This window comes from Ptychodera flava, chromosome 1 (genome assembly GCF_041260155.1).
Source record: "Ptychodera flava strain L36383 chromosome 1, AS_Pfla_20210202, whole genome shotgun sequence".
Classification (NCBI taxonomy): domain Eukaryota; kingdom Metazoa; phylum Hemichordata; class Enteropneusta; family Ptychoderidae; genus Ptychodera; species Ptychodera flava.
In genome coordinates this window covers 37,134,131-37,151,607 of record NC_091928.1, presented here as the reverse complement: position 1 = coordinate 37,151,607, position 17,477 = coordinate 37,134,131, and the positions used below count along the sequence as shown (strand labels likewise).

The following is a 17,477-nucleotide window of genomic DNA, read 5'->3' as shown; positions in this document are numbered from 1 at the left end:
CTTTTCCAAAATTACAAATATTGTAACATTGCCATCACATTTGTATACAATTTAATAATTGACATTAATACATATTGTTTCAGATGTGATATTTTTTACACCAGTTCCTGGAAGTGACCATCATCGTTATTATGGAATCTGCAAGTTTATGTAGTCAAGTCTGTCATATTAAAGTACAATTTTAAAAAAGTCTTCACTCAATTACTGTTTATGGAATCAGAATGTGATGAATCTTTTGTCGATTTAAGGCGACTTTTGCCGTTTGGTCACACAGTCAATAAAATCACTTATTACAGTACTTTGAAAGTGTCACTGTGTGTTAGGGATGCTCTAAAATTGCTGTATTTTGCTCTAAAATTGCTGTATTTTGCTCTAAAATTGCTGTATTTCATTCTAAAATCAAAATTCTCATCTGCCATTTCAGGACAAAGAAAAAGTGGTAAACGTTTTTAAAACCTGTTGGATGACACAGATGCTGCTTCACATTGGATAACAGCTTCAATGTATGTTTTAGCTGGGCTAAAACGGACTCATCTGTGCTCAACTCTGACTTGTGATCAGCATAGACGTAAATGTCAAAAATATGTAAGACCCTCCTTCCTATCATTATAGCAATAGATATGGAATCCAGCTGTTAGTGCCAGATCAAGAATACATGTGTGCACATACATGTTCCTCTCATAGAACCAGCTTTTTTCCCCAAATACTGAAAATGTATTCATACAGAATATCTATACAGCTCCAGATGAAACCTGTTTAAAAACATTTCCAGTGTCTTTCAACTATGATACAAGCCTTTTTCATTCTTAACCTATTATGATTACTTGTTGGTCTGCACCTAGGTTTACACAATTTTACATGTTATTTCAATGCTCTCTTTGACAGCATTTCACCAATGCCAAGGGAGGATTACCCAAGCTGAGTTGTTATAGGTCCTATAGCTTCTGTAAGTAGATTGCAATCGACCATAAGGCATATTTCTCGCAAACAGAGGAAAATCTCCCTCTGTAACACTGGCACAAGTTCAGGACCTCAAAATTACATGCCTTGCATTATACTGACTCATTTGCATTTTGGCACTTATATCAAGGTCCCATGCAAAAATAATCATCTCAATACATATCAGTAACACCAGACACTTAAGTTTGAAGCCCTGACAATGTGCATGTGTCTGACACCTCTCACAGTGTTGCCTTAGATTTGAAGTTAATAACATGAAAATTTTCCCTTGAATAAACTGTAAGAGATGACACCTGAATTCCACTTTATATTTCTTCTACAAACAAACCATGTTTCACCATTCTAATCTTTGATACTGGGATATTATTATCATTTCAGATTTACTTTCTGCAAGAAGAGTTGGTCCCCACAATCACAATCTGGTGTAGTTTTTACATTGCACCTCAATGATGCTGTTCAGTCAACGACATACACAGTTTTCCACAAGCAAGCAAAGATTCTTCTCATCACCATCTCAACTAGGCAACATGAGCAACACAGAGCAGCAATTGCAAAAAGAACTGTCTAATGTCTGTAATGACAAACTTCACCAAGATGTTAGAGTGAAGGTTACAAAAGCTTAAAATTTAGTCACACCATTTGGTGAAGATTCACCTTCGGTTTGAAAATGAATTGTGTAACACTTTGTTCCCCAAAGATTCCATTCACTCAATCAGGTACAAAATTTCCCCAAGCAAGCAAAGATTCTCCTATGCCATCTCAAAAAACATGTACAATATAGAACAACTATTAAATGTCGATGGCATGTAATACCACCACTGACATTACAAAGTTGGCAACAAAATATGTTTGTGTGTTTTATGAGGATCAAGTCTGTGTTTCTGGCACCAAGCAGTACAGTGTTAAAGTTGCACATAAAAGTCACAGTGAGAGATAGGTCATACCACTTAGTGCAGAATATTGTGTTAAGTTTGAAAATTATTTTTTTCTGACTTTTAAACTATTTATTTACACCCTACTTGATTTGAAACTTTTCATTTTTTCTTTTAAGTGATCGATAACTTACTGATCACCGTTTGGTGAAGAGATACAAAGTTTCATTTCTGTCATTGTCAACTGTATTTTTCATTAACCCTTTTCCTGCCAGACAGTAATAACTGTATCCCTTCCCCATCAGCCAAGTCAGTAAAAAGCGGTATTGAGCCAAAACATGACGTATTTTCACCCACTTGGCTTGGTATGTTATGGCATCTTTTGTCAAAAAAAAATCAAGTTTACAGTATTATGTTTTCAACAGCCTTCAAATGTACAGTATATGTTAAAATACATCATATTGAATACGTTGTGTTTCATTAGTTTTAACCATCTTGACCTGATGGTGAAATATGGACTTGGCAGGAAAAGGGTTAAATACTATATTCTCAAATTTTCTCTATTCTTTATGTGTGTACAATGCATGTATATATGTCTGTCCATGTCAAAAACTTGACCAACTTCCACACACTTCACCTCACCAACCATCCAGCTACTGACTAATTGCTGGGTCATCCATTTATTATTGCAAAATTTTAGTCCCAACCTAACCCATACACCACACCACCTATCATACACAACACCACAATCCCTAATGGTTGACCTAGATGAGGATATGTGCATAGTCCGTCTGCTGGTTTTGGACCAGATTTTTCCATCATCATCACCATAAAGTTAAATAATATTCATTTCCAATTGTAGACATAATTTTTGGCATTCCATCAATGAACTACAAGCTACATAAATTCTGGGTGGAACTCCAACTCTCAATGTAAATTACCCTATCACCTAACACAAACATCCCAGTCAAACCACTCTGATGAAGCTCACTTTTAAGTAGTGGTTCACCAAGCATCCTATAGTATAGTGTAGTTGCTACTGTTTTTCTGACTCAGATCCGCTGCATGGTGTAGAACTCATGAGGCACCCGCACACAAACCAAGCATTGCTCACAAATTTCTCACTGCCTCGACACTCTTGTTACCACCCATATGGAGCGACAGTGTCATTGGCGCTATTTTTTCTCTGTCAACGTCGATTTGCCTAACAATGGATTTTTTAGGCAAGAAAGAGCATCATAAAAAATGGTTGACAGGCGTTTCCCAAACCAGAATCAACACAGAAATGCATTGCTCAGCACTGTGAACGATGTCATGATGAAATACCGTAGAACTGGGCATTTCCACGAGTAGAAGTTCACCTACCGCGGAGAGTCAAATCAGGGCCTCACTCAGTACAACAACATTGTCTTTCACTAGATATACTGAACTGGCTGTATCTCAGTCGTTCCCTGTGAATGTTTCTAATTTCATCGTGGAGCTCAACTTGTACTTGAAACATTGCCATGGCCTATCTATGTGCTCTCTGCACACTGACAGTTGTTTACTTTGTAAGCTCATGGAATTTACTATTCAAGTTTGGGTAAAGTATGTCATGTGACATGACTGCATACGGGAAATACTTCACGATAACAGGGTCGACGCACGTACGTAACAATGTAAAACGAGTTCTGTGAAAAATCGAGTTTGAAAATATTAATTACAATTAAATGTCTTAAAATTGCATGCTTTATTTCATTTCTTGTGAACCACTTTGGGCTTCAAAATGGTTTCTTCCGGAAAGGGAGCCAGAAATAGAAGGGAGATCGAATGACGGTAACACAGCAGACGCCTTGTATGTGTATTGGCGTGTTTATCGGCAACACTAACCAAAGTACCTCAGTGTTTTCCAAGGGATATTGGAGGTTTACAAGGGAAATTGATAGGGGCTTATTAAAGTTGATCTCCGGTTCATTTTGACGTTCGCTGTAAAGGTAGTAGCTTTTAATTGCCTGTTAACTTTGTTAAAAAAAAAGTGCTGCCCCGAGCTCTACATTGTGAGGACTTGGCGCCATCTGCTTCCAATGGTAACAGAATTCACGTATTTTAACTTCAGTGCTTTCAAAAATAACAGTGTAATTGATTCTAGCTCTTACTAATTGATTTGATTGATTGATTGATTGATTGATTGATTGATTGATTGATTGATTGGTTGATTGATTGATTGATTGACATATCATTTGACAGTTACTTAAATACTTCCGTTAAATAGAGGGATATGCAGAATCCGTGGCAGTCATATAATTGGAAATTAATTTGTGACAGCATGATTTATCACTCTCAGATATTTATGATTACTGTCGGAAAGATGTCAATACGAAATTATCCTTTAATATAGGATAATAATATCCTTTGTATTGTTGTACAAATTATCTGCAAAAAGCAAGTTCAATATCATTTGTTGCATGGTCTTACATGATAGTGCTCTTTCCTATGATTACTAGTTGGCAGTGAGAATATGGAAAGGAACACTATCCACCCAGGGAGTCATGTGGAGTCCTCTGCGGAAAAGAACAAGAAGCAATGTATAATCTTTTAGTGAGGAAGGGTCCCATTCTTCAGAGAAATACAGATATTGGAATTTTCTGAGGCCTGATTTTATGAACCAATTTCGCTATATTTCCCCATTATAGTTCGAAAAAAGCCTGTTGGCCAGAAAGTACCATGGACTGAAGCAGAAGAAGCAGCCATTGACAGGCATTTCATGTCACACATCAGAAAGAATAAAACAGTCACAAAGGCCGAAGCTGAACGATGCTTAGCAAATGAGAAAGTTCTCAGCAAAAGAAGTTGGAGATTGCTGAAATGGCATGTAAAAAGCATAGCAATAGCATATGAGAGGAAAGTAAAGAAACAAATTGTAGAAGACGTATAATGATAGCTGTTTTGCTTTCAGATTGCTAGACTACCTTGACACTGAGTTTCTGTGTAAAATGTTTTTCAGAGTTAATATTGTGGAGTTACCCCATGAGGTTCACCATGTGGTAAATTCCTAGCTCTGTTGCGTTGGGTGTGTTCCAAAACAAACTTGACATTTTTGAGACATAAAAAGTAAAGATATGGTACCACATATTTTTTTTTTCAAAATTAGACTTTTTGGAGTTTCCTCATGAGGGTTCTTTTTGGCCATATCAAGAACCCAACAAAAATTGGAATTTGACATGCGATGACTCTCATAAGGTAACTCCAAAAGTGTAACTTTGAAAAAAAGGATATGAAATACCATATTCTTCACTTCTTTTCCTTCAAAAGTATACAAACAGGTTGTCTTTGAACACATCAGGACAAATAGTGTTAGGAATTTACCATGTGATGAATATTTTAAGGCAACTCCAAAATTTTAACTTTGAAAAAAATGTCAACATGAAGCACTATAAGTCTTCAACTTGTTATCTTCCAAATATTCACAACAGTTTCTCTTTGAACACAGCAAAACCAACAAATTTATAAATTTTATATGTGATGAACTTCATGAGGTAATGGCAAAACTGTAACTTTGAAAAAAAAGTATGTGAAGTGCCATACTCTTCACTTGTTATCTTTCAATAATGTCCAAACAGGTTGTCTTTGAACACAGCAAAACCAATAGCGTTGAGATTTACCATGTGGTGAACCTCTTGAGGTAACTCAATAATTTTTAGTCCCCACGGACACCGTCCGGGGGGACTTATAGGTTTGGTCATGTCCGTGCGTCCGTCCGTCCCTGCGTCCGTCGGTCCGTCCGTCCCTGCATCCGTCCGTTCACGCAGATATCTCAGAGACGCCTGGAGCGATTTTGTTCAAACTTGGTACAATGATAGTACCATACCTCATACAGATGCACCTCGATTTGTTTCACAATGCGATCAAATTTGGCCGTGTTAGAGGACTTTTTAGTTTTCACCTCCATAGACTCCCATGTATAAGGCAGACCATAGACTCCCATGTATAAGGCAGTCCATAGACTCCCATGTATAAGGAAGTCCATAGACTCCCATGTATAAGGCAGTACATAGGCTCCCAAGATAAATAAAAATTTAGTTTCTCATCGTATTCATATTGCAAAAAGGATGCAGTGACACAGTTTTTAGTCCCCACAGATAAAGTCCAGGGGGCTCATAGATTGTGTCATGTCAGTCCGTGAGTCCATCCGTTCATGCAGATATCTCAGACACTTTGACAAAATGTCATGTGACCTTGGTGACCTTTGACCTCGAATATACATATTTGTCCATAACTCAGTAACCACAACTGGTAAACCTTTCATATATGGTATGATGGGACACCGTATGACGCCACATATTGTACCTCATTAATTATGTGCATATCTAATTTTGAGCGAGCCAATAGAGCTAGAGGTCTGATTTTTGGTATATATGGATAACTTAGCAATACAATTTTTTTGACAAAATGTCACGTGACCTTGGTGACCTTTAACCTCAAATATACATATTTGTCCATAACTCAGTAATCACTAATGCTACACCCTTCATATTTGGTATGATGGGACACCTTATGACGCCACATATTGTACCTCATTAATTATGTGCATATCTAATTTTGAGCGAGCCAATAGAGCCAGAGGTCTGATTTTTGGTATGTAGGGATAACTTAGCAATACAATTTTTTTGACAAAATGTCAAGTGATGTCAATGACCTTTGACCTCAAATATACATATTTGTCCATAACTCAGTAACCACAAGTGCTACACTCTTCATATTTGGTATGATGGGACACCTTATGACGCCACATATTGTACCTCATTAATTATGCGCATATGTAATTTTGAGCGAGCCAAAAGAGCTAGAGGTCTGATTTTTGGTATATAGGGATAACTTAGCAATACAATCTTTTTGACAAAATGTCACGTGACCTCGGTGACCTTTGACCCCAAATATACACATTTGTCCATAACTCAGGAACCACAAGTGCTACACCCTTCATATTTGGTATGATGGGACACCTTATGACGCCACATATTGTACCTCATTAATTATGCACATATCTAATTTGAGTGAGCGAATAGAGCTAGAGGTCTGATTTTTGGTATATAGGGATAACTTAGCAATACAATTTTTTTGACAAAATGTCACGTGACCTTGGTGACCCTTGACCTCAAATATACATATTTGTCCATAACTCAGTAACCACAACAGTGCGGACGCAGATATGCGATTTTTCCGTTGTCGCTAAGCATGCTTATGCCAAATTCCATCGTTGCTAGGGGTCTTGACGTGCGCTTCAGAGGAACATCAGACTGACTGGGCGACGGTTCAGGTAGGTGGAGCTTTCCAAATTTTTGTTTAATTTCGCCCAATAAGCCTGAGATCGAGTGTTTTACGTAATCTTGTTTTAGGAATAATGGTCTCCGATCAAAATTGACCGTTCTTGCAGTAATTCTCCACTAAATGATGTAAATACGACCAAAGAAAATTGACATTGCTGACGATAGTGGATTGCATCGTGAGGAAAAAGTTGTCGGTAGTATGTCCTGCTTTCTAATGTTAACATTTTCGTCTCACGGCCTTATCTTGAACAATTTTAGTAATTTCCGTAACATTTTATGTTAAGAATAGATTTTGTGAATATCGCTCTTGGAGGAGGTCATTTGACAGTACGATAGTGTTTGACATGCAGACACCTGAAAACCGGAAGTACATTAACGTTCCAGACGATATAATTCAATGACAATGTTGTTTACAATATGCTCATTTAGTATTACGATCTTTTAATCCAGATATTTAGTAAGTGAAGGATCCAGTTGACAATCTTCAGTCGCTTACTTGAGATATAGTCAAGCAAATGATAGCTAAAACCGTTGCAGTGTTTCAAAAACATTAACGTGCAAGTTATCCTCGAGCCACGGTAATCGTGCTCGAGCTCAATACTTGGATTTGTGCCAGCTGAGCTCGCTTCACGTTCTCTGTGTTTACTGCAAAGAAATCACGCGCAAGTAAAACCATCCAGCTCAGTACTTCAATTCGATTTCTGCTCGTGGTCACCGCGTGAAAAAAAATAGCGTGAAAGTTAGATTATCTAGTAGCTCAGCACTTGGACTTGTGCCAGTCGGGATGTATACTCGTTGTCACTGTGCGAGTCTACCAGGTCACTGTACAAACGTGTATTTCCATGAGTAAAGATACAGCACGTGCCCTGGTATATAGCCAGAAGAGACCCTGTGCCAAAATGTGGCTTCAGAGAAATAAAACACATATAAAAAACTTCATTGCATGTTGTAGTATATGTTCAGAAAAGCACAGGTAGATCAATACTTTCTACATTTAGGATGTGAAACCTTTTAAAAAAATCCACCTGTTCAGTCATGTTTCTTAAAATCACATCGAAATGCTATAAATGGACAGAATGTTAGAAATGTGATTTGTTTGTTACTAACATGACACACGCTTGACACATATATGGTGAAAGTAAATCAATTGACTCTACTGTCTTTTTTATTACAGATTGACTGTCACTGATGGAAGGTACCTAACCAAAAAGAATAAACATCCAAATTAAAGGTATGTATACCTATTGTAAGACACTATCATGATATTCAACACAAGAGTTTTCAAAAGTACTTCAGTTGACTTTGTCACAAACATTTATTAACCATTATCTGTCTTTCTTTTTATGCTGTCACAGATGGAAAGTACATGTACTTGTTACACCAAAATGTAAAGCATGTGAAAGTTCTTGGTAAGTATGTACACTTGTTAATACACTGTGTTGAGATTCAACACAGATTTTGTAAAAGTACCTCATTAACCTTCTGTCACAAATATATTAATCATTTTCTCTCTTTCTTTTCATAGGCTGTCACTGATCGTCACAAATATATTAATCATTTTCTCTCTTTCTTTTCATAGGCTGTCACTGATCGTAGCTGTCTCGCCTGTTTCTGGTACAGTTTCAAATGTATGTATACATAGCATGTAGCCATTATTTTTTTTGGTTGTCCTTCTTTTTGTTGAAGCACACTCCCTCCATTGAGAGGCTGTTTATGAGGTATTATGTCACTGAGGGCAAAAGATATTCACCCAGAGAAGCTATTATGTGGACCATGTTTTGTTTGTCACAAAAATGGGTTGGGAATGAAATATTTTCACCTTATGCAAAAACTCCCAAATCATATTGAATTTTATGACTATGTAAAGAGAAATTATTCGAATATAGCTGATGATGACTGTATTTGTAGGGGTTGTGAGCTGGCCCTGAAACGTGATTACCGCCAAGATTTAATCACCTATCAATCTTCATCTAAAAGAGCACGTGTAGAGAAGATTTGTTTATTGAATGAATGTCGAGTGGTTGACAGTATATGTGGTGGTAATATCCATGAGTGTGATTGGGTTAATAGCTCTATGGTTGCAGAATGTTTTGGTATTGAGGTTAAGGAGCAAGAAACACAAAAAGGAGAACATTTATTACTTTGCCACAACCATTATGGTATCATTTGGCACTTTCTTAATGAAAGAGAAAGGTGTTATTTTTGTAACGTTAGGATTAAAGGTGGAGCTAGGTATTTTGCTACTGATATCATTGGTCAATTTGAAATCAGTCATGGTTTGTGTGAATATGGTTTGGAGGAAAATGAGAAACTGGAAGAAAAAGTTGTTTGTGAAGCATGTCGACAACGTTTGTATTCTTGGGTTAGGCAGAGTGGTGTACTTGCAACTAGTAAGAGCCATTTGTTAAGTCTGATATCACCATATGAAAATATACAGTGCTGTTCAATAGATGATATCATTGCATACAGTAAAGCAGAGATGTTGAAATTTTTCTGTAAAGAAATATTAATGAAAGATCAAGTAATCTTACTGACAGAACTATACATGAAGTATGTAAATATTGTAGAAATTTCTGTCAAACTAATTGAAGACAGTGTAGGTCATGATCATAAAATTGATCCTGAGATGTTCAGAAAATCACCTAAATGGCTGATAAATATTATTCAAATGACTTTCAGAGATAGTGTGTGTGTGCATACAGGCTCGAATAGATCAACAGGCACGCTCCTCTACAGAAATGGTGTAGATGTGATAGATTGCCTCCATAAACTCTATGTAGATAAAGTTTCTCATGAAAGACAACTAAATGCAGAAATTGACAAGCTAAAGTCTGTTGTTAATGATCTACGTATAAATTCTAACAATGATATATCTAAATATAGCAAGCTGAGTATAGTTGTAGATTTACTGAGAACTAAGCTGGCAGATGTAGTCCAAACCTGGTTAGAAAGAGGTCAACAAGTTAGTTTAACGGATGTGAATTTTGAAGAAGAGGTAAAGATGATTGATCCTTTGCTTTGGAATTTTATCGTTAAACTCTGTTCAAAACCAACGGATGAGAAATTGAGTGAAAGTAGGGACATTTTCACATGGGACACACATCAGCTAGAAAATGGTAGCAATAAGTCTCGTCAACTGATACTTAGGAAGCTATACATTATATGCTGTATGGCATTCTCATACAATGACAGGTGTTCATATCCATGTCATCTTATGTTTTGTGAAGTCATTGATAAACATACGGCATCTAGTAGAGAATGTATTGAGATATTGAATAACTTTGGTATGATCACTTCAAAGGATTCCCATCAACGCCTTGTAGTCCAGGTAAGTGAACAGAAATTAGAGGAAAAAGTCCAGTGGAAGGATGATTCCTTTGTCACTGTTTCTGTTGATAACATTGACAAGTTATCAAGTTATTCTGCGGTAACATCTCAGCAGGAGAGTAGGAGTTTTCATGGTACTTCCATACAGGCCACTGAAAGTTTGCCATACAAATGTAAGTTATCTACAGAAGAGTATGTTCCGTTTTATTGTTCATCATTACCTTCTTCAGCTGGATATAGGCTTCAGGTGACTTTAGTAGGGAATGACAATAACAGCTTTTATAGAGCACTTGTTGCGCACTTTAATTATGATCTTAAAGTGTGTCAAAGAGACAGTCTTGGAATAGCTACAGGGGAGGCTTACAATTTGGAGAACAAACTCACCCAAGCTGTAAGAGAATGTGTTGTATCAAAGTGTATTGATAACATAGGCTACTTTGAACAACTTGATCATGATTCATGTTCATTGTTCTTAAATGATGGTGACGTGTTTGTAGATTTTGAGCACAGATTTGAACAGATGAAGAATACAGCCAGGCCAGTAGGGAGTGTGGAAATGATGGTAGCATCCTTCACCTTTAATTGCATTATAAAACTGTTCATAAGAGTTAATGACTACTATGTACATGTTTCTAGTTGTGGAACTAGTTCTGAACATCCTGAAGGAGTACCTGTGGTAAATCTTCTTAAGGAAGGTATGTTTTACAGATTATTATTAACTAAAGATTGGAAAACAAATTCCACATCTTTAATTTCACCGGATATATTAGAAAGTGACACTTTTACCGATATGTCAAATCTGAATAGAGATGTTAATAGTAACAACTCTAACTCAAATTGTAACTTCATGGATTATATGAGACAACAGCAAGTCAAGCAAGATTCAAAAACGGTCAAACTGAAGAAAACACAGGAAAGAACAATATCTAAGGAGAAGCTTGATAGTTTTTATTCCATGAATGCACAGATTGAGGCTGAAGGTAAGCGATGTATTAACTATCAATTAAAGCTAGAAAACTTCTTTTTATCCAAACCGGAAGAAGAGGAAAAAGGTAAGTTGCACAAAACGCTCTTTACATATACCCTCCAGAAGTACATTGCCAATAAAATTGAGAATGTGGAAATTCTTCCTGGTATCAAGGCCTTCATGATGAATGAGGAACCTCAAAATCCAGAGCAGTCATCTTTGTATTATATTGCTGTACTTGATGAACCAGCAGATAGCAAAGAAACCATGTTGAAGGTGTTAGACTATCTCCATAATTTATTCCAGGTAAGTATAAGGATACAGTATTTGGTAGTTGCTGGAGATGGTAAATCATATGATCACATGGTGAAACTGAAAGGTGAGTATGGCGATGCTTTATCATGGTTAATACCATTCATAGGAGACTGGCATGCTCTTAAAAACTTTCAAGGTGTTCTCATGAAAATTTACTGGGAAGCTGGTTTGAAGGATATTGCTTCTATGTTTCACCGGGGTAGAACACTGCAGAGTGTTGCCAGTTACACAAGCTTTGACAAAACACATAACTTTCTGATACAAGTATGGGAGGCTATGTATCGCGTACAGCTACAACTTTATATTCAAGACTGCCCATCAGTGTATGATATAATTGTTGATGAAGTGAAAAATCTTGCGTCTTCCAGTAAAAGTGATCCTATTTTGACTTTGCTAACATGAAAATCTTGTCTCCTCGTGTAGATGACATAAAAACAAAATTCCAAAAATTTGCAGGCAGATTAAGTGGAAGGAATGAGACATTCCTTTTCTGGCATAGGTTCATTCATAAAGATATGTTGACATATCTTTGTCTTTTCCTTGGAATGAGAAGCAGAAATTGGAATTTAAGACTTGCAGGTTTAAAGGAAATGACTCCCCTGTTTCATTGCATGGACAGAACTCTATATCTTAGAATAATTCCACACCATTTACGAGAAGTTGCCCTCTTTCCAGAGCCCGTATTAAACCATTTTATGCAAGGCGCTTTTTCGGTTAGTTTTACTGGCAAGCAATGGTGTTCTGTTGCCCTTGACGAGGCACATGAAATGTACATAAATAGAGACATCAAAAAAATCATGAAATCAACTGAGAAAGAAGCATTATGTAAGTACATTCAGTACTTGCCATTTAGAGCCAAGGTAGTGAAAAACATCCAATGTCAGTTATTTCCAGAAAGGTACAGAGATTCAAGCTCTGTCAGTACCAGTACATCATATTGTCATATTCAGGAAGAGAACATTTTGAAGTACATAGAAAAGGTAATGACATCAGCTTTTATTGAGAAGGAAGCAAAACTGAGTCATCTTTTTTCAAAAGATGAAGCCTCTGCTGAACAGACTCGTGATTTGTTGAATTACCATGAAATTGGCAACAAAGCCTTTGAGGACTATATAAAAGTAGTCTTCATGACAGGTAGTTCTTGTCACCAGGTTGTTAAAAAGAAAGAAATTGAAACATTTGGACCAAAAAAGGTAACAATTAGTAAACAAAAGAGGGAGATCAAGGATCAAAAGCTTGTAATATCTTGCCTTAGAAGGCAATTGGCCATAAGTAAGTGTGAAAAGAAACCTATCGAGGAACTCAGTCAATTTGTTGCAAGACCACGAGCAATTTCAACTGCAGAAGGGCTCCCAGAGAAAGGAGTCAAATCCATGGTGACAAAGGTACTACAAAACAGGTACAAGTCAGCCTACAGCAAAGATACACCTCTACATTTCAGACAAAGTGATGATCTATGTGTAATAGTGGAAGGAATGTTCATGATAAACTCAAATCCCCTTGGGTTTCACAAAACATACAGTGACTATGCAAAATTTCTGTTCAAACGATGGGTTTTACAGTATTTCAACCTATTCTGTGCAAAAGAGGTACATATAGTATTTGATGATCCAGATAGAAATGGTATCAGCCCAAAGGAGATTGAGAGAATAAGACGAGACCAAGTTAGAAATAATGTACATGTAGGGGGAGAAAAAGGTAAGTATGACAACATTAAATTGTCTGGGACCTTACCCAGAAATTGGCAAAAGTTTCTATCAGACCGAAATCAGAAGAGATTGCTTGTCAATTTACTGTCAGATGTCTTCCTAAATTCTGGTGTAGATGTACCCGCAGGTAAGTCACTGATTGTTGCAGGTGGCTTGACATGGATCGGAGAGATCATGCATATATAGTGTCAGATGGGAAGATAGAACTTGCTGAAACGTATATTAGTAACCATGAAGAGGCAGATAGTCGTGTTTGGTTGCATTGTGAACTAACAAAGTGTACTAATGTCGTCATCTATAGTCCAGACACTGACATTTATTGGATAGGTCTACCATTGTTCAATTTACATAAGGAGATCTGTGTTCATTTGAGATCTAGAGCATATGATAATTTATTCTTACACATGAATAAATTAAGCAGTGCAATGCTATCTGACATACAACTTCAGAGAATCCCAGAGAAAGAACTTTTGAAAACCATTCAAATAATATATGTTGTAAGTGGTTGTGATTACCTGTCATATTTTAGAGGACTAGGTAAAAAATCATTTTTTGATGCTTTCTATAAGAATGCAGAATTTGTCTCTGGCATGGAAGAATGTACTGTCGGTAAGTTACATGAAACTTGTGTGGAGTCTAGGGACTCCGGGTTACTGGCCTTTTATAGATTGATTGGCAGCGTGTACTTCCACAAATATGCAATAGCATTTAGCCACAATACTCCAAAGGATTTGTTCCTTAGTGTCTACTGTGATGATGCATCATCTCTAGAAAATCATAAGGCATATCTTGTACAGGTCAGAGAAAAAGTATGGGCTCGCATTGATAATGAGTCTGGCCTTATGCCGTCAGATGAAGCACTAAGATATCATTGGTATAGGTGCTGTTGGGTAAGCAATCTATGGAGTCAGGCAAATACCAGTAAAGTTGAAGTAATACCCCTGACTGAATGGGGATGGGTATACAATGATGGTAAGCTTGATATTCTGTGGGATACAAATGAGAACCTTATAACTATTGAACAGTTTGTGAGGTCACTGAGACATGGATGTGGGTGTCAGAAATCCCATTGTAAAACCAGAATATGTCAGTGTAGGAGAATGGGCAAACAATGTAGTTTATCCTGTAGATGTGAAGGATGTGAAAACCAGAACAAAATTGACAATGTATTTAGAGAGGGTGAAACAGAAACTGAAAATGGATTTGATGATGAAGTCATTGAAGCTATAAGCAATGATTCTATATGCAATAAGAGGGATTATAGTGATGCGTACATCCTCACAGAAATTAATGACGATGAGTTGAGTGAGGACGAACTCTTAGAAATAGAAAGAGCAGAAATCCTTGCAGCTGAAAATGAAATTCTTGAAGAAGCACATGATATCTAATAAATGGTTAATTCGAACATTTAGCGAGAAAAAATGCACGGATGTGATTGTGCATGTTTTGTATGCACGTTGTTAACTTTGCAGTGATAAAACAAGTAGATGGCTGATTTGCATAACTTATATAACTTTTACAAGATAAAATGTAAGAAAAAAAGAAAAAGTATCTAAAATTTCATATTAAGTATTGTTTTAATCATTGCTTATTACCTAATAATAAATTAATAAATGAGAAAGTAATTGGAAAACAACTCTCTTTGAATTAGAATGCGTCCCGGGGACATATTCCAGCACTCAAACTACTACAATTCTTTTCTGATCTACCGCTTGAGAATAAGGTTCATTTGAAAGATCTTGGTGTAAGAAAAATTTTCAATGTCATAGTTTTTTGAAGATTTGAAGATTGAAAATTGTATTATTCTCCATAGAAGTTAACACAGTGATGGTGAAACTTGAGTAATTTGTTTCTCTAATAGGAAAATTTGCACAGTGACACCTGATTTTTATTTGTCATTTCGACAGAGAATGATTGAAAGAGTCCTTGAGGAAAGTTTGCGCAAAAGTTTCTCTTTCACTTTTGAGTTGCATATTAGTGCTAGAAAGTAAATTTGTTAAAATTTATTTTACAGGTACCAATACTCGCACAATGGCCCCGATTTTAATTACATAAGGCCAAAAAATGTGCATCAGTATAAAACTTTATATCTGAATGACGCAATTGCTAGAGCAGTAGATTGACAACAAGGGGATGGTTGCATGGTTGCATAGCATGACTGTGTCTTAGAATGTTATTTGAACAAGACTTGATTCCTCAAAATTCCTTTTAAATTATGAAATAATATTGAAATAAATACAAAATCAATGGAAGCATAATATTGCTATTAATAGACTTATTTGTTATTGCATTTGGATGTGAAGCATTATCTCTCTTCAGTATCTTTGTAGAGAGTTTTCATGTTGATTGGCTGGCTGACAGTGTGCAAATACAAGATATAGAAAAGTCCATAAGCACATACTAAAACAGAGAATTATTCCCAATCATTTAAGAAACAAAGGTGGTCCACTGTTCTCTGAATGTCTCCCAATGTGATACAACACCTTAAAAAAAACACAGTCCCCTTATGACTCATCGTAGCCATTCCAATGACTATTTACTTTAGCCTAACCTCTACACATGGTTGAAGATACATGTGAACGTGTACATACATTATCTTTCAGACTTCACCAGAAGATCTACATATGAATAGCTGATAGGGTTAACATAGCTTTTGTTACTTCAAGTACATGAACATAAATCAGAACAGTTGCATCCTAGACTAGAGATAATCTATAAAGAGACTGTCAACTATTGAAGTCCAAACTGTATGAGACCTGACTGTCCAGTACTTAGGGGTACCTAAACCAGTGAGGCAAAATTTAGAAGATGGACAAGTCTGGAAGACAACACATTTAACTAATCTAGGTTGAAGACCTGACTAACCAGACCTGACTGTCCAGTGTTCAAGGATTTATGCTTGTGCTTTGATCAATGCATTAACAAATGAGATTGTCCAGTCCAGAAGACTACACTGTGTAACAGGCTGAAGACCTGACTGTCCAGTGTTCAGGGATTTAGGCCTGTGTTTAGATCAGTGTAGTCACAATTATGAGACTGTCTACTCCGGAAGACAACACTATGTACCTGACCAGGCTGAAGACCTGACTGTCCAGTGTTCAGGGATTTAGGCCTGTGCTCAGATCATTGTAGTAACAATTAGAGGATATGATAGTCTAAAAGGGCAATGCTGTAGAGAAAACAGGCTGAAGTTCATTCCAAGCATGGGTCTATTTGGAGTTCAGATGTGCAGTAAGTTAATGAGATAAAAGTCATGTTATGGACAATGAAAGCATGCTGACATTAAGTATGGAGATTCTGTAAAACAGCTTATATTCATGAATGTTCGGAGATAGAGAATAATCATTTGCATTTTACAACGGAATACCTGCAACTGATATATGTCAACATATAATACATGTCGGAATTAACTCTACAACAGTGAAGAGCCTTTCCAAAGAGTATCATTCAGTATAAAGATACAAGCATTACAGAGACATAATAATTGAGTGAAAACCTTGTGTATAATCAAGCACTTTTAAAACATTTCTTTTATCATAAACAGTAGTGATTTAATATTAATGTGAAATTTGCTGCTTTTTAATATGCATGTATACTAACAAGTAGTGTGAATTTTTTCTTTCAGAATCAACATACATGTATTGACGGCCAGTGGGAGTGGTGCATTAGAAGACATTAGATTCAATTTTAAGTTTCATATTGATATGTTATTATAACAACAAATTATTGTCATTAAAGCCATTAACAATTATCATCAAAATCTAGTCTTGCTTTAGTTTTATGAATTTTAATTGAAAATTAACATCACTCATGAAGTTCAATTTAAGCAGATACTTATTACATCAAATTGTGAAAAGCTTTAGGTGACTCTGCATGACATCATCAATTAGATCTGTACAATTGGCCTAATCAATAATTGTAAAATATTCAAACTCAGAAAAAGGTATGGCCTTAAATCACATTGTGTTAAATATATTTTTTTTTTTGTGGCTCAATATGCAAGTTTGCATTTCAAGAGTGA

The 17,477-nt window shown here is 36.3% G+C and overlaps 2 long non-coding RNA genes across 2 annotated transcripts; both read left to right on the top strand.

The window, feature by feature from the left end:
* The first annotated feature begins 472 nt into the window (after positions 1 to 472).
* LOC139138801 (uncharacterized) lies at positions 473 to 1,590 on the top strand. The gene is made up of 3 exons (XR_011553684.1): positions 473 to 585; positions 886 to 946; positions 1,339 to 1,590. It is a non-coding gene; the product is annotated as an uncharacterized lncRNA (long non-coding RNA).
* A 6,893-nt stretch (positions 1,591 to 8,483) lies between these two features.
* LOC139136494 (uncharacterized) lies at positions 8,484 to 17,216 on the top strand. Its single transcript, XR_011553185.1, has 3 exons — positions 8,484 to 8,547; positions 8,718 to 8,766; positions 17,082 to 17,216. It is a non-coding gene; the product is annotated as an uncharacterized lncRNA (long non-coding RNA).
* The last annotated feature ends 261 nt before the right edge of the window (positions 17,217 to 17,477 follow it).